The sequence below is a fragment of the Rutidosis leptorrhynchoides genome, chromosome 8, assembly GCF_046630445.1.
Source record: "Rutidosis leptorrhynchoides isolate AG116_Rl617_1_P2 chromosome 8, CSIRO_AGI_Rlap_v1, whole genome shotgun sequence".
Taxonomy (NCBI): domain Eukaryota; kingdom Viridiplantae; phylum Streptophyta; class Magnoliopsida; order Asterales; family Asteraceae; genus Rutidosis; species Rutidosis leptorrhynchoides.
This window is the reverse complement of record NC_092340.1, coordinates 59,183,944-59,208,178: the sequence shown is the minus strand read 5'-3', so window position 1 is coordinate 59,208,178 and position 24,235 is coordinate 59,183,944. Positions and strand designations below refer to the sequence as shown.

The 24,235-nt window shown below is 32.2% G+C and overlaps 1 long non-coding RNA gene and 1 pseudogene across 1 annotated transcript; one reads left to right on the top strand and one right to left on the bottom strand.

Annotated features, from left to right (window-relative positions):
- The first annotated feature begins 384 nt into the window (after nt 1-384).
- LOC139862754 (cation/H(+) antiporter 20-like) lies at nt 385-24,002 on the top strand (annotated as a pseudogene).
- Nucleotides 15,852-18,015, bottom strand: LOC139862755 (uncharacterized). Its single transcript, XR_011764272.1, has 3 exons — nt 17,605-18,015; nt 16,290-16,681; nt 15,852-16,206 (listed from the first exon to the last, which is right to left on the bottom strand). It is a non-coding gene; the product is annotated as an uncharacterized lncRNA (long non-coding RNA).
- Nucleotides 24,003-24,235: the final 233 nt, after the last annotated feature.

Here is a 24,235-nt window from a genome sequence, read left to right as displayed (position 1 = left end):
TATGTTGTTTTCACAGACGTCTATTGAAACAAATTTATTTTTCTCCTAGATGAAAGGTTTCGGTTTATTCGGTTCGATTTGTTTAGTTTTATAAATTTGGATTTCGAAACCAAACTGTAACCAAATCACAAAACGTTCGGTTTTAGTAAATGCGAATAAAAAATGAACCTAAAATCTATCTGTAAATTGAACACGTAACAAAGGTGAATTCGGTTCGATTTGTAACATATATATAATTTGTATTCAATATGTAATACAACAACAATACTCAATCCTGCACATGCGAGGTATTGGGTGTAATACACTACTATTTGGAGTAATTTTTGTTCCCAATTCATAATCAGTTTAATATTTTTCAATTTTTATTTGGTTCAATGTTAGTACATGCACTGAATATTCCTTAAATGGAGCACTCCAATCCTTGAATCCATTGTAAGCATAGGCTTTCTTTTCTTCCTTTTCTTAGTCGGTTTAGAACTCGACTTAAAGTCCATTCATCGTAGTGGAAAACGAGCATTTGTTATAGTATCAGCAGGGATCTCAGTCCCCTTTATTCTCGGAATAGGAATAACATTTGTTTTACGTAAAACCATCGATGGAGCTGATAAAGTTGGATACGCACAATACCTTGTATTCATGGGTGTTGTGTTGTCCATAACAGCTTTCCCTGTGCTTGCACGTATTTTAGCCGAACTTAAGCTATTAACGACCCGAGTGGGCGAGACGGCTATGGCTGCCGCCGCGTTTAATGATATTGTGGCGTGGATTTTGCTTGCTCTTGCGGTTGCGTTAGCCGGAAACGGAGAAGAAGTTGGGCCACATAAAAGTCCATTGGTTTCTTTTTGGGTACTTCTTTTAGGTTTGTTGCTTCATTTTCAATTTTTGTTACCTTTTTGTTAGATGTATCACATGATTTGTGTTGCAAGAAAAGTGAAACTTTTTGAAATGTTATAATGAACTTTAACACGTGTTATAGAAGTTATATATATCCATTTTATTTTTGTGTATAAATTATAACATAATTTGACTTGTAGTACGTTACTAAATCGTATAAGCTAAAAATTGTAGTTACACAAAAGTTTAATGCCAAGGTATTTGGAGTTGGCCAGTAAAAAGGTCGAAATGACTACGAAATAATCAAAATTAAATCGCATACGTATTACCTTGGAGTTGGCCGGTAAAAAGGTCGAAATGACTACGAAATAATCAAAATTAAATCGCATACGTATGAGTTAAAATACTGCCCTAGATGGTCTAAATAGTGAAAATTTATCTGATTACCTTAGAAGAGTTTGATAGTAACTCTATGGAAAAGATAAATTAAATAAAAAAACAGAAAAAAGGAAGAAAAAAAAAAGTATTATCAAAGATCAATTATTTATAAAATAATAGTGTAATAGATAGGTGGTGTTATAAACATTTTATCATAGCATGAAGTCGTATGATAACTTTTACGTCATATTCTTATGTTTCCAATTTTAGTTCGACATAATATCTAAATGGGTAAACGGATAAAGTTTTTCTGCTATCCAAAAAGAAAATAATTTTATTCAATATATACAGCCTAACTATTTTATCCAAGTGACTCTTTTTTGTGACCACCGAACACTAGTTAGGTTTGAACGAGAGATCTCTCGAATCACTAGAATATTTTGGGATGTTAAATACTTTAACATGTCTTCTTACTATTTCATTATTCATTATGATGATATTAACAAGTTATTATTCTTTTTAGACCATTTCTTATAGTGACGCTGACGTCACAGACAATTTTTGCGCTTTTTACCTAAAAAGTTCAAACTGGCTGTGAGTCAGCAGGGTCAGTTTTTGACCTTTTTTAACAGTGGGTGTCAGTTTTTTGTATCAGTTTTCAGTAGGGTCTATCAGTTTTTTTTATTATTTTACATTTTCTTTATATTTGTAACACATTTTAAATAAAAAAAATACTACACGATTACTAAAAAAATAGTAAAACACGATTAAATAAATAAAAAAACTAAAAATTAAAAGTCCTAAACACGATTACAATTTTATTAAAAAAATGTCCTAACGGTTACATTTAAAAACCTAAAATTAAAAGTTTAAAAAATTAAAAGTCCTAAAATTACTTATTAAATCCTAAAATTACTTATTAAATCCTAAATAATAAAAAACCAACAATTAACGTCCATAGCGAGTGGGAGATTCCGATTCATGCGAAGACGTATCATCGTCTCGACCATTCGAAACGGGAAGGCTCCATACGTTCCTACAGTACAACGTGATACGTTGGTTCTTCAGTTTGGATTTGAGAATTGTGGAAATGTGTTTAATTGTATAAAAATTGAGAGTAAAAAATGATTTTGTGTGTAAAAAATGGGATGGAATAGGGTATATATATATTAAATGGGATGGAATGGGGTATATATATATATATATATATATATATATATATATATATATATATATATATATATATAATTATATATCAAAAAGAAAATAGAAAATCTAACGGCTCTATAGCCGTTGAAGACCACCAGGCCACGTGGACCAATCAGCAACGGCCAGTAGAAACTAACCTTTTTTCCGTCTCAGTCCTAACTAACGCCCGAAAACTGATGCCCGTTCTAACGACCCGTCCTAATCCATCAGGATGAATACATTACATTTGGTTACATCGCGAGGTACTTGACCTCTAAATGATACATTTTACAAACATTGCATTCGTTTTTTTTTTAAAGACAAACTTTCATTACATCGAAAGTTGACGGCATGCATACCATTTCATAGTATATCCAATTATAATTGACTTAATAATAATCTCGATGAACTCGACGACTCGAATGCAACGTCTTTTGAAATATGCCATGAATGACTCCCAGTAATATCTCTAAAATGAGCAAATGCACAGCGGAAGATTTCTTTCATACCTGAGAATAAACATGCTTTCAAGTGTCAACCAAAAGGTTGGTGAGTTCATTAGTTTATCATAAACATTCATTTCTATCATTTTAATAGACCACAAGATTCTCATTTTTCATAAATATCATTACACTCGCAAGTGTATAAAATCCATTAGTATGATGAACACCTGGTAACCGACATTAACATAATGCATATAGAATATCCCCCGCATACTCGCAAGTATGCCATAATATTGGCAATCGCAATCACCATTTAAATCGAAGTACTAAAGCATTCCAAACTCCATAATGGGGTTTGTTAGGCCCATAGATCTATCTTTAGGATTCGCGTCAGTTATGGGCCATTTCCCTAATTCTTAGGGTACCAGACTTGAAGGGGCAATATTCGGTATAGTAATCCAACCATACAATGTAGTTTCAAGTACTTGTGTCTATTTCGTAAAACAGTTATAAAAGCAGCGCATGTATTCTCAGTCTCAAAAATATATATTGCAAAAGCATTTAAAAAGGGAGCAAATGAAACTCACAATACTGTATTTTGTAGTAAAAATACATATGGAGATATTGAACAATGCAGGGTTGGCCTCGGATTCACGGACCTATATCATTTGTATATATATTAAAACATATACTTGTAATCGAACAAATATATATAGTTATTAGTGATATCATTTTTATATTAAAATTTTATAGGTTTCATTATTTGTTTAAATATATTCATTTCATATATTTTTAAAGATATTGATATAGTTAAGTTATGTATATTAAATATATCTTTATATGAAGATCATTTGTTTGTGAAAATGTTAATTATGTTAATATTAATTTTAATAATAATAATAATCTTTTATAATAATATTGATAAAAGTGATAATAATAATAATGTTAATAAAAATAATGATGTTACTAATGATAATAATACTAAATTTATATTAATATTGGTAAAAATGATAATAGTTATAATACTTAATATTACTAGTAAAGGTATTTATGGCAATAATTATATTAATTATAATAATAATGATATGTACAATAATAACTGTAAAATGTTAATTTTTCTGTTATGATAGTTATGATAATGATACTTAATAATTTTAACAATAATAATAATGATCATACTAGTTTTAATAAAATTATAGGTTTAAAATAATGATACTTTTAGTAATAATGATAATAATAATACTTTATAATAAAAATTTACTACCAATCATAATCATATCAACAATATTAATAATGATAATATTAATACCTATGTTAATGATAATAATAATTCTATAATTTTTAAAATGATACAATAATTATGATACTTGTAACTGCGATAATAATAATAATAATTATAATTCCAATATTAATTATAATACTATTAATAATAATAATACTACAACTTAATAATAATAATAATAATAATAATAATAATAATAATAATAATAATAATAATAATAATAATAATAATAATAATCATTTTTGGTTTAGGAAACTACCTCCAAAAGCTTTCCTAAAAAAAAAATGCCCCAAGTCGGGCTCGAACCCGAGACTTCTCGGTTAAACCCCAATACACTTAACCATCTACATTGTCTGTATCTTCTGAAATTATTTGTATCCAATTTATACTTAATCGATTTATTTATCAGTTTCATAACCTGGCCCATTTTCCTTTGGCCTAACAACTTTTTAAGAAACCCAATTATCAATTTATGCTAAGCCCATCTGTTGTGGATTTAATGTGGACAAGAAAACAAGAACAGAAACGGGATAGCATCTGTTTTTTTTTTTTATAACCCTAAAAGTAGAACAACCGATCTCTTCTGGTCCCCTTTTTATCATCATCGTGATCCCTCTTAAACGTCATCATTATAACACCATTATCATAACATAATTATCATTGTCATAAACATAATCAAAATCATGCCGTGACTAACACCCACATAAAATCATAATTATCGAATCATAATCATTAAGTCGTCATCATTAGAATTTTATCACCTCATCGAGTAGCAGCAGGTATATGGGACTATTTAACAGAAACTGATGGACATGAGACAGGAGTAGCAGGTAAGCAGTGGTCGAAGTGGTGGCGGTAGGATGGTATTGGTGGTCATCGTAACAGAAGAAAAAAACATGCAAGCTATAATAGTTATATGGTGTGTTGGTGATTTGATTTATAAACGAAACAAAATAAAGAAGGGAAAAAAATACTATATACAGCTTAAATTAATAGGTTCGCTAGTGGTTGGTTTCCGGTGGGTTCATGGTTGTACATGGCGGTCATGAAGGTTGCGTTTCACAGCAGTTCATAGCAGCTGCAGAAGCTGTAATATAGTAGAAACAGTTGTTGGTTGTGAGGGTTCGATGGAAAACCAAAAATATAGAATTTGATGTTGGTGGTGTGGTGGTTTGGGTGGTAACTATAGGATGGAGATGGCGACTGTAGATGTTGGCGAGTATTGGTGATGGTTTGGATTATAACCGAAACAAAAGCATAATAATGATCGTTTTCATGGTTTTGTGGTGGGTTTATGGTTGCAAATGATGGCGGTTTTGAGATAATGGTAGGGTGGCGAGTGGTGATTCTTGTAGGTGGAGGAGATGGTAGTCTAACAATGAATGGGGTGGCGATTTTGATATACATACATGTATCTCCTCTATGTACCTATATATGAATATATAAAAATAAGCAAGAGGGTTGGTGTTGGGTCTTGGATAGGAAAATAAAAAGCAACTGTAAGTGAGTGTTTGCTTTATGTAAATATATATAATGTAAAAAAAATATGTAGTTCATAAACAAGTTGCAAAACGAATTCAAACAAAGAAAGCAATGAGTGGTGCGTAATCATATTTGAATTATTTACGTATTTTAAATGATAACTTTAATAAAGTAAGAACACCCGTGAATATAATTCGTTTGATTCTACCGATAGTTTTTACAGACTGTGTATCGTGCGAAATCAGTGGCGGATAAAAGTGTTCAGAAAAATTTCATATTTTTAAATTAACTATATTTATTTATTTTGGTCATTATGGTATAAAATTCAATCATTAACTATTAAATAAAAATTACATTAATTATTCACTCCCACCCCTAAGTAAAATATGAAAAATTTTAGAATTCAACAAATAGTTCCTAAATACATTTTTAATAAGCCTAAAATTATATTACTCATTTTCAGATCACCGTTATTTTAAAATTACAATAGTTTGAATTTAACTTGCTTAATATCAATCGAAACATCAAATAAGTATTACAATTATTTAATATTTATTTTTAATATACTTTATTTATATATAGAGATATATTTTAAATAATAATTATTATAATATCCTATTTTTATTTTATTCATTTTTAATAACAACAACATATAATACTTCAAATTATATTTTGAATTATTATTTATATATATACATACACACATATCTATTTACAATTAATTGTTCGTGAATCATCAAGAGCAGTCGAAGGTCAATTGAATATATAAAACAGTTTAAAGTTTTTGAGGCTTCAAAATTACAGACTTTGCTTATCGTGTCGGAATTATAATAAGATTAAGTTTAAATTTGGTCGGAAATTTCCGGGTCGTCACAGTACCTACCCGTTAAAGAAATTTCGTCCCGAAATTTGATTGGGATGGTCATGCCTGACAATAAGTATGTTTTCATGACTCATATAAGTTGATAAATAGAGTTTTATTACCATTGAGTAATATGGATAAAATAATTTGATTATTCGAATAGTACAAATGAAGCTATCACAAAAGAGTGAAAATGAGTAAATGAAGATTTGACTTAACAGGTGACGTAGTCACGGTTGTTTTTCCGGAATTTAAGGGATTCAAAAGAAAATCTTTGTAATAAGATTTGATTCTTCGGAATTTAAGGAAATTAGGATCCTCTTTGATTAAATGTGATAATCTGTCTCGATTGCTTTGTCTGATATTTCACTATAATTCCATTCCCTTCGTTTCCTTTATATTTTGGGGTTCCATACTTTTATTTTCCTTTCCGACTTTAAGTCAAACGAATAATGGTCCAGAATTCATAGATATGAAATTTCAAATGAACATGACTAACGTTCTAAGATAGAAATTGTAATAGCACGATCTTGATTGGTTAAATTACCAGAATTCAAGAGAAAGATAGAACTATCAAGAAATTTTGTTCTTGATATGTTTATATATTAGATAGAATGTAAGAGTCGTGTAACATGGCACCTGATGATGTTATGGTCTGTGAATCATCACGTTTCATTAGAAACTCAGCATGACTTACTGTAATATAATCACGTTGATCAAGTGTCATTATATTATATACTAACTCATGCATCAATTTCCAACTTTACGTCAAAATCATTCATAATTTAAGTTCGAATATTTCAGAATTTTGAAACTAAAACAGTTTCCTCTATGATATAACATGGATTGAGCGGAAAGATAATTAATATCGGACAAGAATATTTATGATGATATCTTCAGAAATATTGAGGATATTAATAAAGAAAGATACAATGATATCAAATTGTGATGAAGAAATTCATTCACGATGATTTAGAGCGGTTAAGGAGTAAGGTATTCGCTAAAGATTTCATCAGAAACAGAATCATCAGGATTCTTTATGTACAAGTTTAGTCCTTGTGATTTGTTCAGAGTCTCCTTCATGGTTTACTCAATTCGTTATTATCAAACTTTTGACTGTTAAGACAGTCTTCAGTTTTCACTGTTTCATCAGCTTTTTCAAAACTCAGGAAACTGATTCATAGACTAGAGCGCTTTTCAGAAATTTAGAATTGAAGTTCGTGAATTCAGGAGATAGAAGTTATATATATATATATATATATATATATATATATATATATATATATATATATATATATATATATATATATATATATATATAATTGTTGTCGTAGAATCGCTTAGAAATTCGAGATTATCGTTTGATGCCTCCCGGTATTTGGTATAGTAATTATCGTTACAAGATGCCGATGAGTTCATGATAAGACTTTAATAGATAAATATAGTGATTTGTCGGAGAGATTTAAACCAAAGTGCAACGAGGTTGTTGGTACTTCTGCTGGTAATATGGTGGGATATAAACGGTTCCCCGGTAACAATAAAAGAGCACACGTATATATCAAGGTTATAATAAGGTTGTTTCGAACAAAAGTTGAAATTAACTTGCTGAAGCTGTGACAAAATTTGCTACTTTGAAAGGAATCACCAAGTTATTTTGGGTAATAATAACACTAAAGGAATTAGCACAGATACGTGTTAAACGTTTACTCAGGTTCCGAGAGTTTTTCAGGTGCATAACTATATACATCGATCTTTTCTTTCGTAGATGAAGTGCGGTTGATTCATCCTCTCGATTGAGGTGTTTTCAAGAATTATGAAAGGTTTGAATGCAGATTGTAACCGTCAAAATACCAATGAGGTTTAAGATGAAATCAAGTGGCAAACTTGAAGAAATGTTTAGTTTCATATGTTATAATCAATATTTTAATTCATTTTAATTGTCCAATGTTATTAGTCCACAGTCGATAGTCCACAGTTAACAGTCCAATAATTCATATATAGTTTAATTTATAATATTCGAATTAATTAATACGTATCGTGACCCGTGTACATGTCTCAGACTCGATCACAACTCAAAGTATATATATTATTGTAGAATCAACCTCAACCCTGTATAGCTAACTCCAGCATTACTGCATATAGAGTGTCCATGGTTATTCCAAATAATATATATAGATGCGTCGATATGATATATCAAAACCTTGTATACGTGTCCCGATATTTAAAGTGTGTAAAATAAATAACAGAAATTAAATGACGATAAATAAAATTGCGAGAATATAAACTGCGATAATTAAATTGCGATAAATAAAATGTAATCAGTTAGCTAGGAACAGTTAGCGTGGATTCTTAACAAAATTTCTCATAGTTAATTTGTCTGTTTCTAACAAATTTTATTTTGTCATATGTTTTCTTCATTATGCCACTTGTTGGGTTCTGATAGGTCAAAATCCAAATATGAAATTGAATGAAAATGATTATTCTGCGGTGAACGGATACGTATATTGGTGGTTGTAAGTAGGTTAGTAAATGACTGTTGAATCAGCTTCGACGAATGTACAGTGTAAATTATTAAGGTGAACTCTAAATATTCCTTGGGTATTACCTACCCGTTAAAATATTTTCACCATTAACAGTTTGTACGAAAGAATTTTAAATTACAATCTTTATGAAAATATACGTGCATATATATTTTCTTCAGATGCAATCATGGATTTAATGAGTTAATATGATATTAAACTCATTTGATTTACCGTTAGAACAAGAATATATAATCTCTAAAATATTAGAGATTACATAATCGCCATGTCGAACGAGGATAAATGATGTAGAACGTCATGTAGAACGATTATTATGCTTGAGGTATATATTGTGATATTGAGGCAAGTGATGTTGAAACTTGGGTTGTTGGTGGTACTGGTGTTGATGCTGAAGCTGGTAAGTTTTGCACCATTTTCTCCAAATTGATTACTCGAGCGCGAAGCTCGTTGACTTCTTCCATTACTCCAGAATGATTGTCGGTTGGGACGAGCAGATGAATAAGATCTAGAATTTGAGATAGTATATAATCATGACGAGATACTCTGGATATGAGAGAGAAAATGGTGTCTCGAACAGGTTCGCCGGTAAGCGCTTCAGGTTCATAGTCAAGAGGTGAATTCAGTTGATGGAAGGGATCACCTTCTTCGCGTCTCCATTGATTAAGTCGACTACGAACCCATTCGATGAATTGGGGATGATTGATTGGTTGATCTATTCCTGTCATACTGCTTTCGGAGCTCGAGTGAAACTCCATATCGGAGCTTGAGGGACTTGAACTAGTGGCGAATTCCATGTCGTACGATTGAATAAAGGATTTTTCGATATGAAATGATTTTCGGCTATCGGGTGGTATTCTAATTACATAGAATATCTATATATATATAGAGCAAAAGATTTCGTAGATTACGGAGGGATTTACGGAATATGTCAGGCAAAGTTTACATTAACAGATACGCTAAGATATGAATTTTTGTCTATACACTATTCATGCAGTCAATGCAGTAAAACGTGTATAGACTAAGAATGATAAACATGTAATTTCCTAAGGATGATAAGCAGGTAATTTTCGACACGAAATGATAAGCAAAGCTTTTGACATGCAGACACGGTCGAAGTCCAGACCCACTAATGCATCTAAATAACTACTAGTTAGACACACTAATGCAAGACCTGGTTCGCTAAGACCACCTCTCTGATACCAACTCTAACGACCCGTCCTAATCCATCAGGACGAATACATTACATTTGGTTACATCGCGAGGTACTTGACCTCTATATGATACATTTTACAAACATTGCATTCGTTTTTTTTTTAAAGACAAACTTTCATTACATCGAAAGTTGACGGCATGCATGCCATTTCATAGTATATCCAATTATAATTGACTTAATAATAATCTCGATGAATTCGACGACTCGAATGCAACGTCTTTTGAAATATGCCATGAATGACTCCAAGTAATATCTCTAAAATGAGCAAATGCACAGCGGAAGATTTCTTTCATACCTGAGAATAAACATGCTTTCAAGTGTCAATCAAAAGGTTGGTGAGTTCATTAGTTTCTCATAAACATTCATTTCTATCATTTTAATAGACCACAATATTCTCATTTTTCATAAATATCATTACACTCGCAAGTGTATAAAATCCATTAGTATGATGAACACCTGGTAACCGACATTAACATAATGCATATAGAATATCCCCCGCATACTCGCAAGTATGCCATAATATTGGCAATCGCAATCACCATTTAAATCGAAGTACTAAAGCATTCCAAACTCCAGAATGCGGTTTGTTAGGCCCATAGATCTATCTATAGGATTCGCGTCAATTAGGGGCCATTTCCCTAATTCTTAGGTTACCAGACTTGAAGGGGCAATATTCGGTATTGTAATCCCACCATACAATGTAGTTTCAAGTACTTGTGTCTATTTCGTAAAACAGTTATAAAAGCAGCGCATGTATTCTCAGTCCCAAAAATATATATTGCAAAAGCATTTAAAAAGGGAGCAAATGAAACTCACAATACTGTATTTTGTAGTAAAAATACATATGGAGATATTGAACAATGCAGGGTTGGCCTCGGATTCACGAACCTATATCATTTGTATATAATTAAAACATATACTTGTAATCGAACAAATATATATAGTTATTAGTGATATCATTTTTATATTAAAATTTTATAGGTTTCATTATTTGTTTAAATATATTCATTTCATATATTTTTAAAGATATTGATATAGTTAAGTTATGTATATTAAATATATCTTTATATGAAGATCATTTGTTCGTGAAAATGTTAATTATGTTAATATTAATTTTAATAATAATAATAATCTTTTATAATAATATTGATAAATGTGATAATAATAATGTTAATAAAAATAATGGTGTTAATAATGATAATAATACTAAATTTATATTAATATTGGTAAAAATGATAATAGTTATAATACTTAATATTACTAGTAAAGGTATTTATGGCAATAATTATATTAATTATAATAATAATGATATGTACAATAATAACTGTAAAATGTTAATTTTTCTGTTATGATAGTTATGATAATGATACTTAATAATTTTAACAATAATAATAATGATCTTACTAGTTTTAATAAAATTATAGGTTTAAAATAATGATACTTTTAGTAATAATGATAATGATAATAATAATAATACTTTATAATAAAAATTTACTACTAATGATAATCATATCAACAATATTAATAATGATAATATTAATACCTATGTTAATGATAATAATAATTCTATAATTTTTAAAATGATACAATAATTATGATACTTGTAACTGCGATAATAATAATAATAATTATAATTCGAGTATTAATTATAATACTACTAATAATAATAATAATACTACAACTTAATAATAATAATAATCATTTTTGGTTTAGGAAACTACCTCCAAAAGCTTTCCTAAAAAAAATGCCTCAAGTCGGGCTCGAACCCGAGACCTCTCGGTTAAACCCCAATACACTTAACCATCTACTCTGTCTGTATCTTCTGAAATTATTTGTATCCAATATATACTTAACCGATTTATTTATCAGTTTCATAACCTGGCCCATTTTCCTTTGGCCCAACAACTTTTTAAGAAACCCAATTATCAATTTATGCTAAGCCCATCTGTTGTGGATTTAATGTGGACAAGAAAACAAGAACAGAAACGGGATAGCATCTGTTTCTTTTTTTTTCTTTTTTTATAACCCTAAAAGTAGAACAACCGATCTCTTCTGGTCCCCTTTTTATCATCATCGTGATCCCTCCTAAGCGTCATCATTATAACACCATTATCATAACATAATTATCATTGTCATAAACATAATCAAAATCATGTCGTGACTAACACCCACATAAAATCATAATTATCGAATCATAATCATCAAGTCGTCATCATTAGAATTTTATCACCTCATCGAGTAGCAGTAGGTATATGGGACTATTTAACAGAAACTGATGGACAGGAGACAAGAGTAGCAGGTAAGCTGTGGTCGAAGTGGTGGCGGTAGGATGGTATTGGTGGTCATCGTAACAGAAGAAAAAAACATGCAAGCTATAATAGTTATATGGTGTGTTAGTGGTTTGATTTATAAACGAAACAAAATAAGGAAGGGAAAAAAATACTATATACAGCGTAAATTAATAGGTTCACTAGTGGTTGGTTTCCGTTGGGTTCATGGTTGTACATGGCGGTCGTGAAGGTTGCGTTTCACAACAGTTCATAGCAGCTGCAGAAGCTGTAATATAGTAGCAACAGTTGTTGGTTGTGAGGGTTCGATGGAAAACAAAAAATATAGAATTTGATGTTGGTGGTGTGGTGGTTTGGGTGGTAACTATAGGATGGAGATGGCGACTGTAGATGTTGGCGAGTATTGGTGATGGTTTGGATTATAACCGAAACAAAAGCATAATAATGATCGTTTTCATGGTTTTGTGGTGGGTTTATGGTTGCAAATGATGGCGGTTTTGAGATAATGGTAGGGTGGCGAGTGGTGATTCTTGTAGGTGGAGGAGATGGTAGTCTAACAATGAATGGGGTGGCGATTTTGATATACATACATGTATCTCCTCTATGTACCTATATATGATGATATAAGAATAAGCAAGAGGGTTGGTGTTGGGTCTTGGATAGGAAAATAAAAAGCAACTGTAAGTGAGTGTTTGCTTTATGTAAATATATATAATGTAAAAAAAAAATATGTAGTTCATAAGCAAGTTGCAAAACGAATTCAAACAAAGAAAGCAATGAGTGGTGCTTAATCATATTTGAATTATTTACGTATTTTAAATGATAACTTTAATAAAGTAAGAACACCCGTGGATATAATTCGTTTGATTCTACCGACAGTTTTTACAGACTGTGTATCGTGCGAAATCAGTGGCGGATAAAAGTGTTCAGAAAAATTTCATATTTTTAAATTAACTATATTTATTTATTTTGGTCATTATGATATAAAATTCAATCATTAACTATTAAATAAAAATTACATTAATTATTCACTCCCACCCCTAAGTAAAATATGAAAAGTTTTAGAATTCAACAAATAGGTCCTAAATACATTTTTAATAAGCCTAAAATATATATTACTCATTTTCGGATCACCGTTATTTTAAAATTACAATAGTTTGAATTTAACTTGCTTAATATCAATCGAAACATCAAATAAGTATTATAATTATTTAATATTTATTTTTAATATACTTTATTTATATATAGAGATATATTTTAAATAATAATTATTATAATATCCTATTTTTATTTTATTCATTTTTAATAACAACAACATATAATACTTCAAATTATATTTCGAATTATTATTTATATATATTCATACACACATATCTATTTACAATTAATTGTTCGTGAATCGTCGAGAGCAGTCGAAGGTCAATTGAATATATAAAACAGTTTAAAGTTTTTGAGGCTTCAAAATTACAGACTTTGCTTATCGTGTCGGAATTATAACAAGATTAAGTTTAAATTTGGTCGGAAATTCCGGGTCGTCACACCCGTTACACTCCGTCAGTTCCCGTCAGTTTGTACACCTAATCTAACGATGAAGGACTGACGCCGCATAAGAAATGGTCTTAGTAATTTTTAATGAATCGATGAATGAATTAGCATTTGGTTTCATGGTACAGAATTGGTAATGTTAAATTTACTCGAAAATTGCATCAGGATGTGGTTTTGTGATCTTCATGATGGTTGTGATCCAGCTAGCCATGAGCTGGGTGGCTCATAGGTGTTCACCGGAACATGACGCGGTAGATGAAGCCTACATTTGCTTGACACTAGCCACCGTTATGGTCTCCCGCTCATTACTGATCTAATCGGCATACATTCCATTCTTGGGGCTTTTATCTTCGGACTAACAATCCCTAAGGGAGATTTTGCTGAGAAACTAATAGAAAGGATCGGAGACTTTGTATCCGGATTGCTTCTACCGTTGTATTTTGCTTCAAGTGGATTAAAAACTAATGTCACAAAGATCAGTGGAGGAAAGGTGTGGGCCCTACTAACAATGGTGATCACGGAAGCGTGCGCGCCACTACAACAAATGTGCACTTATAGGACCTTTTTTCCTGGGACCTAGTAAAATAAGGTCGTAAAAGCTACTTAGATAGGACTAAATGATATTTAGGGTCTCATTATGATATACTCTTTTAGAGTGGGGTCCTAAAGAGCTCTTTTCTAGGTCACATTATTTTTTTGTGTCCTATTATCAAATATTTTCATAGGACACTCATAAATTGGATCCTAATATAGGAGCTTAAAAGACCTTTATTCGTTAGTGTCTCATTATGTGTTTATGTAATAGGACACTTGTTATGAACGTCATATGAAATATACATTTAAAGGCCATTTATTTCCGAGAGTCTTATTATATTATAGCATAATAGGACATTTTGTACATATGTCATATAAACGTATGTTATTAGGACGAATTAGTTTTTGGTGTCCTAATTATCATAATAGTTAATGATATAATAGGACATTTAAATTGTGTATCATATAAAGGGACTTTATAAGACATTTAAATGTGTGTGTCTTATTATTAGGTAGAGTAATAGGACACATGATATGACGGTCATATGAAAGTTACTCTTTATAAGACATTTATTTGTGTGAGTCGTATTATAGTAGATATAATAGGACACTTAAATTCTTTAATAGGACATTTTTAGTTTTTGAGGTCATAATTATCATATGATTCATACGACACTTTAATTGTGAATCATAAAATGTTTCGTTATAAGACATTTAACGGTTTAGTGTCGCATTATGTGTTAATTTGATAAGACACTTTATATAAAAGTCATATGAAATAAAATATCATTGGACATTTATTTGCGCTAGTCGTATTATATATTTAGCTAATAGGACATGTAATATTTATGTCGTATCATTGTCAATTTTTAGAACACTTTTAGTTTTTAGAGTCATAATTATCATATGATTTCATATAACACTTTAATTATGAATCATAAAATGGTACCTTATAAAACATTTAACAATTTATTGTCACATTATGTGTTAATTTAATAGGACACTTTAAGATGCTTTTGAAAATCCTAAAATACCATATATGTTGTAATTATTCCTACATCATGACAAGTGCATTATATGAAATCAATAATAGTCTCAACATTCAACAATAATGGTCTCTACATTATCAACAATGACGTGTTTTCTCAATTATCGAACCATATAACATAATTTTAGTCATTAGCTCTTTAGAAACTTCAATTGTTGAACCTTGACTTAGCTATCTAACAAATAAACTTTCTAATAATCTAAATTACATACCTTTAATAGAAATATAAGTACCATGAGCAAAAAAATATAAAATAAAACACTATGTTGCAGCAACATTTGTGAGACTCCATATACATGACTAAAGTAGTTCAACAACGAATGAATGTTGATGCAACACTTTCTCCGTTGCACACGCCTGCTGGACCATACTTGCAACATTTCTACTTCAAAACCTGCATCACCATCCTTTCAATTAAGCTAACATTTCTCTAAAATATCCGAACTTATTAACTAACAAACGCGAACATGCACATAGAAGTACTCCTAAAAGAGTGACCAAGATACGTGCACCACTGCAACCTAAAGGATGTCTTGGTGATACACCACCATCACCATGTACGTTAAGGCCTAGGCATAAAAATGTCATTAATATAAGTTAAAGTTATAGATAACTCACTGAATCAATAATTTAATGCAAATAGATAACTCACTGAATTCAAACCAAGCAATTTCTGATTTGCAAGCGGCCACAATAGCGAATGCTTCTCCGATTTCATATAGATCTATTTGGGACGCATTCAATCCTGCTCTTGAAAGAGCCTTGAGTATGACAAGTGTACGTTGGGGTGTTTGTAAATAGCTCATTTACCGGCAATCATAACATCAGTCTCATAATTCATTAATGTTTCTTCAACCATATTCAAAATCTTGCTACAAGTCCTAACAATTTCTAGCATGATAATTAATCAGATTATTATGCACTTTTCTTTATCATTTAGTTACCTGTTCAGCATCAGCATATCCATAAACCTTTGCAATCACATGTAACCCAAGCTTAAGTGCCTTCTCTTCATTAACCAACACACGCGCAGCAACACCATTACTGTAGAAAATATAATAAATAAATTTACGATTTAATTTGATATTTGGTCCTTGTGGTTTACTCCGATTTACAATGATCACCCATACACCTTCTTCACATTTTCAGTCCAATAAGAGTTTAAATTTACTTCGAAAAAGACTGTCACACTCGGTACCCTAACACATGGTTCGTGCTATCAGTTCCTTCACAAAGCTATCTTAGCAAATAAGCTCTAGTTTCTATCAGACTTTAGAGTTTAGAGTACACAATTCCACAAATATGGGCTTCTTAACAAATTAAACCCAATACTAATTCCCAACAACCGAACATTCAAAATCAAAGCGATTAAACTTATTGTTGATTCACGAGGTTATGTTTAAAAAGAAATGATATACTTACATTCAATTGCTACATACCCAAGTTTGGTGGCCAGTGGCGAAACTAGGATTTTTTTTACCAGGGGCAAAAAATAATAATTTGAACCGTGGCAATTTTTTTAGACAAAATTTGAAGATTTTGGGGCAAAAGTTGGAGATTTTGGGGCAAAATTTGAAGGTTTTGGGGTAAAAGTTTGAGAATTTTGGGCAAAATTTGAAGGTTTTGGGGTAAAATATGTAGGTTTTGGGACAAAAAAAAAATCCATCGGGGGCAAAGTCAAAAAACCCTAAATTTTCACACTAAAAAAAATCACTGGGGCGGCCGTCCCCTGCCCCCACACAGTTTCGCCTCTGTTGGTGGCTCGTAAAGCCGAAAGAGAACCTAGAAATCCACTAAGTGGTGTACGTGCAACACCAACAATACATACATTTGTGGATTTCTAGATTTCATGAACAAATGTAAATTGTTGGTTTTGGAGCCAATAGACATGTCGTATCACATATAAACATATAGTAACAATAATAACATAACAATTCTGTGTATACATGTGAGAATATTAGCAATACCACTTGGTTTGATTTTATCAGAACCATCAGAAACTGCAGCTGGAGCCATCAGTCACATAATTTTCATTAGCATCAATCTCGTGAAGCTTAAATAGACCTGACATGTTTCTTCAAAGGAGCCTGATATGTCATCTTGATCCTCCGAAATAGCCTCTGAGACACTGTTCGATGAGTCTGCATCTGCATCCTCCATCTCCAATTTCATCAAACCCGCTTCATGAGCATGTACTTCAATTTCAGTCACATGAATAACAGCAACAATGTCCTCCTTTATACACTGCATCTGTCTGGTTGCTATACACACTCGGCCAACACTCGTGGCTTTGTTTTTCTCATTATCAAACATCACCACTCGGCCAGCTACTCGTTTGATGGGATTTGAGCTAACACGCATAATGGTAATCAGTTTAGTTCCACCCAAACCAACCTTTCATCCACAAGAAAATTCTGAGTAATAGGTCTATTAACAGAATACATCCGACTTTAAAAGGACATTATGATTGAAATTGTTACAAACCTCATGTGAATTGAAATGGAGCCATAACCAAAATCCTCCCGCGTGATGAATAGAGACCTGTTGAGTAAATCATCCCACATCGTCCTTGGGTAAAAACATTGTGGTGTTTATAATAGCTTGGGTTTCTCATCCCATTGTGTTAACTTTTGGGGTTGAATTGGGCTCAAGTCTATTATTTCACATGGTATCAGAGCTACGGTTATTGATGTTGGGACCGCGCCCGCAGTAATCTGCACCTCACGGCGTGTTGAGTAAATCATCCCACATCGTCCTTGGGTAAAAACATTGTGGTGTTTATAATAGCTGGGTTTCTAATCCCCTTGAGTTAACTTTTGGGGTTGAATTGGGCTCAAGTCTATTATTTCACAAGACCTCATCAAATCCTTCTTCCTTGCAGATCCTTTGAAAGTTCATCAAGATATTGATGTCGTTTACTTTCATCATTGTAGCATAAGATGTGACTGAGATGTGGGTCAATTGATGATCAGGCACCACAGTCTTCTTTTTGAAGGTTACTGTTGGACCAATAGATTTAGGTGCTTTAAGCACGGAAGCAAACGACGAACCCCCTTTAGCCTTTCTTCTTTAGTTTCACAAAATAAAGCAAATACTATAGAATAAACACAATATATATTTAGTTTTCGGAGAATCGAAAAAACACAATATCATTAACCCCTTTCTCAATGCATCACAGAGAAAACAAATATTGTAATCACTCTTTTGTATTTCCGAAATAATATAAACTACTGTGATAATAAGTATCAAACAAACCAAAAGCACAAATAATCAAAGAAATATAGCCACAATCGAGGTGAAAAACGATATTTTTTAATAGGGCTTTCAATCTAAAATTTTCAAAAAGCATATATTCTAACTTGTGTAACTTTAATCAACAGTTTTCAAAAAGAATTCATCCCAATAAATCAGCTAAACAATGGGTTACACACTAGCCTTAATTCTAGAACAAAAAAACCCATTCAGACTTTACCCATATCAATTTTCAATTGAATTAATCATATGATAAATATCAATTTCAAGAATAAGGAGAAAACGAAAACGAACCTATATTATAGAACACAGTGACTGGTGCGTGAGTGGTATGAGGTGACTAAAATGAGAAAGAGGTGGATAGAAAGGGTTATGCACTGAAAATGGTAAAATGGGGAGGGAAATAGTCCGCGTTAGAGAGGAAGCGAATATTTTTTACTGAAATTAAAGAGGGAAGTTCGAAGCAAGTTCTGAAATTTTCATTTTCCATTGGTGGCGCCTTTTTTCTATCAATATCAATATCAGTTTTTTTGTTTATTACGGAGTATGTAAACTTTATCTATAAATCTACAATTTATTCTACCTTGTTGTAAAGTCTGTGACTGTTGCAGCATCTGGTATTGTTCTTAAAGCTACTGTAGAAGAAAGTAATGACAAATTCATGAACCAATTGTTGTTCTCTTTATGTTATTAATCTTTCTTGTCTGTCTATTGTGGAATTCTTAATGCATCAGATCAGGTAATTGACTATGTGAATGCGATTTATGTTGCTTGATCTGAATATTTTATCTAAAGTTGTTTCATATGGATTAGTTTGAGGTCATTTTGTTGTAGCAAAGTATTTGTGGAGGTCTATATGTTTTGTGAAGAGTGCTCACGCGCCGCTGGATTTTAGGAGTTGTTTTTGTCTATGCAGTTAACTCAGTTTTCGTGTATAGCTTACTAGCACTGGCCCCTTGGCTTACGAGTTAACTGATTACTAAGCTTAAGTTTGTTGATTTCTTGGTGCACAACATGTTGATGTTTGGTACTGTGGTTTGTAGGGGCACTATTAGACCATTTGTTATCTTGCACTAGAGAATTTAGACTGTTTTACAATAGATTGTGAGTAAGCTAAATGAGTTGGAAGTTTCATTCGTTATAATTCAATTTGTTTGTTTTTTGACTAATTTAATAGGTACATGTTATCTTGAGATGAAATAAATCTAGCAGTCTTTTGTTGTTTTTGTTGTTTATGATTGTTAAAGTGTTCTTCTAATTCGACCTGCTATGCATCTTAATGTTGAGGCCATTTTTTAGGTTTCGATTTCACGTAGTTGCTGCCCTTTATTTTTATACCGTCTTAGGTTAATTAAACTCTTTATATTAAATCAACTTGTCTTCATTTAATATGGTTTATGCTAATATTTCAGTCAATTTTTTATGCTCAGTTTTTAGGTTTCAAGTGAACAATTATGTGATGACTTCTTGTTAATGTTGGTTGCTAGACATGAAACTATCAATTCGGTGTTAACTTGGATCATATATCTTTTAAGTAAGTTACCCTTTTTTCAAACTCCTAATTTGATTTTTAATGATACGGGTCACTCTGATTATGGGTTGAAATGGGCGGGACAGGTTTGGTTTGCTGATACTTCTTCCTCTTTGGTTTTTTTTTTTTTTGTTTTTTTTTGTTTTTTATAAATGATGAAATGATGAATGTGATGGTTATTGTTACAAAATAATATGTACATTAATAATCTGACTTATTAATTAAAATCGTGTTGGTAGCAAAACAGGCATATCAAAAACAGCTATTAGTTTAAACTGGTCACTTTCGAAACCAGGTAATTAGGTAAAGCAGCTTGGGTCAATACCACCGGTCAGATCGTGTTGAACCAGGTAATTAGGTAAAGCAGCTTGGGACAAACTCCTTATGGTTTACATATTGTATGATAGTTGGTACAATTTCATTTGGTTATTTCTATTATAGAATAATTTTTATACAACAGATTGATATATGGGTGAATGACGGAGTAATGCATCATGTATTTGGGAAGGTAATTAATAGAAATGTGTATTGATGATTTTTCTTAATGAAATTTTAGTTTGTTGTAGATAATCCCTGATGTATTTTAATTTGGAGCGTGGATCCAAGTCATCCAACTCCGATTGTTCGGAGTATATACATTGGACGAGATTGATGCGAGGTAGACGTTCAAGTGGCCTTGAAAAAGGGATGAAAAATTGCTTAGGCATATGGTTTATCTGATGCAGTTGGAGACGCTATTGGTGCGTGTATTGCTTGGCCTGTACGTTTATATAGGTATGTTCTTGTTAAACTTGAAATAGTTAAGAATATTTTTATAACGTGTACTTTTATGCTTATACATGGATGGTTTATTTGTAGAGGTACGTGAGGATTGATAAAGGCAGATGCTGACCCTCGACGTTAATGCTCTACTTGTCGCTAATTTTACATTCTTATCAAATGTAATTCGAAATCTTTATATTTTGGATTATTTATCGATTTTTTAATTTTTAGTGTTGTTTATATTTTGAGAATACGTTATAATTACGTTTTATTTCATATTTGTTTTTAGTATAAATTATTAATTATTAATTGGGTGTCCGTAATTATATTAAATAAAATTGGATTCGATAAAACCGATCAAAATCCGAAAATAAACCGAATTCGAATATTGAAACCGAACCCGATTAACCGAACATGACCCGAATTGGACCCAAATATTCGAACTGGATTCGAATATTATCGAAACCGAATATCCGAACTGGATCCAAATATTCGAGCTGGATCCGGAACTACTACGACTTCATAGGATGAATATTATTACATATTAGGACTCATTTAGGACTTTTTTTTTAGCGGTATTAACCTTGAAAATCATTATATTATGACCCTTTAAGTGGTACTAAAGTAACATTTGTGTATATTGGGACCTTTTTTCGTGGTACAAAAATAGAATATTGATACATTAGGACCTTTTTTATTGGTACTAAAGTAGTATCTTTTTATAATAGGACTCTTATTTGGGTATTAACATAATAATGAGACCATTTTTGTTAGTCCTTAAGAAATATAAAACTTAAATAGGACCCCTATGTTGGTACTAATGTAAACTTTTTTTTTACTTTTGGGACCCTTTTGTATGTCTCAATCTAAATAAAAGTCACTCGATATGTACTTGTAAGGACTTTTCTGTGTGGTCGTTAATTATATTATAGGACCCGATAATTGGTTTCATAATCTTATTACATTTTAGGACACTTTTTTGTGTCTATACTTCATACGACCGCCTTATTTGGTACACATCTCATGTTGGTCCTATCAGGCCAAAAGGTCCTATAAAGTGACATTATATGACCAATTTGGGTGTCCTATATGTACACTTTTGTTGTAGTGGCGGTGGGAAGATTTTGGGGACGTTTGGGGTGGCCGTGTTGTGTATGATGCCGGTTAGGGAGTCGATTACCTTGGGTTGTTGATGGATACTGAAGGATTGGTTGAACTCATTGTTCTTGACATCGGCAAAGAAAAAAGGTTGAGATTTCTTCACTTCTTGATTTCCTTAATATATATGATTATGTTTATAACAATGTTGGGCCGGTCCAACTTCGTGGGCCAAACTGCAAATCGGGCTCAATTTGTTATTTATTTTAAGAAAATGACGAATATGCCCCTTGATAATTATATTAAATGCCGTAATACTATAGTGAAATAACGGGATTATGGTCATTGTGGAGTTTCACATATCAAATATACAGTAATGTTTGATGTTTGATAGAATGGGTTGTGTAAAGTGTAAACTAGTTTTACAGGTTCTTAATGATGAAGTTTTTGCAATATTAGTCCGCATGGCCCTTTTCACCACTTTCATCACAACTCCTGCGGTCATGGCCATCTACAAACCCGCTCGAAAGCATGGAGACGCAAGCTCATCGTCTGGGAAGAAACGTGATCTACAAGTCTTGGCGTGTGTTCCGGGCCCGGGAAACATATCTTCATTGATCAACTTAATTGAATGAACTCGGTCTGTGAACAAGACTCAGCTCAAGCTCTACATAATACACCTTGTTGAGCTCACTGAACGTAGATCGTCAATTGTGATGGTACAACGAGTTCGGAAAATGGTCTTCCGTTTGTCAGCCGGTTTAACTACCGAGTCCGCGCGTTTCATGAGAGGGTGGCAATGGCATTTCGAGCCTATGGTCAGATGGGCCAAGTTGTGGTCCGGACCACTACTGCCATCTCAGCATTGCCAACCATGCATGGGGATATTTGCCACGTGGCAAAAGAGAAGAGTGTTCCAATGATCATATTACCATTTCACAAACGGTAGATAAAAACAGACGGTCCAGATGTGATTGAGAATGTAGGCCATGGTTGGAGACTAGTTAATCAGAGGGTCCTAAACAAGGCTGAATGCACTGTGGGGATACTAGTCGACAGAGGCCTTGGTGACGAATCCAGACAAAAACTAGGATCCGTCACCACTGCAGCACAAAAGGTTTGTGTGATGTTTTTTGGTGGGCCCGATGATCGGGGGTGTTTGGAATTGGGCGGGAGAATGGTGGAGCATCCAGCTGTCAACGTGACATTTTTGAGATTTGTAGTGAGGGATCAAACAGAGCACAACGGTGTCTGGTTAAAGTTAAAGCCGAATACTAGTAAAGGTAGAGAGAAGTATGTCTTTTCAACAGTAATCACCCATCCAGAAAAAGAGAAGGTACATTGACTTTAATCAGATCGACCTATATATACGTTTTAACAATTTCATTTGATTAATTATATATTTTTATTATTATTTTTTTTAATTTAGGAGCGTGATGAGAAGGCGATCGAAGATTTCAAGAGGAAGTGGGAGCATATTGACGATAGGGAAAAGTGGTGAGTATGATCTTATCGTAGTAGGTAAAGCAAGGTTCCCGACAGCTATGGTGGCTCGGTTAGCCGATAGACAGCCAGAGCAGAGCTTGGGCCGGTTGGAGACATGTTGGCTTCTTCAACCATGGTATTGTGTCATCTGTGCTTGTGATTCAACAACATGATAACGTCGATTCAGAAGAGGTTTTAGTATTAAATCAAAATGAGGAAGCTGTAAATGAGGTATAGTAAGCAATGTTGCAAAAAAAACCCGTTTAATCCCCGATTAATCATTTTTAAGGGCAGTCCGTTCCGATTTTTGAAAATCCGTTTAATTAACTGGTCAACGTCGATTAATAGGTCAAAATCAAATTTGGTAATCAAAGTCGATCAAAGTCAAAATAGGTCAACATTTTAACATGAAGTTGAACTAGAATTTTAAAGATTTTGAACAAAATGAACACTTTTAGATAATTATGTTA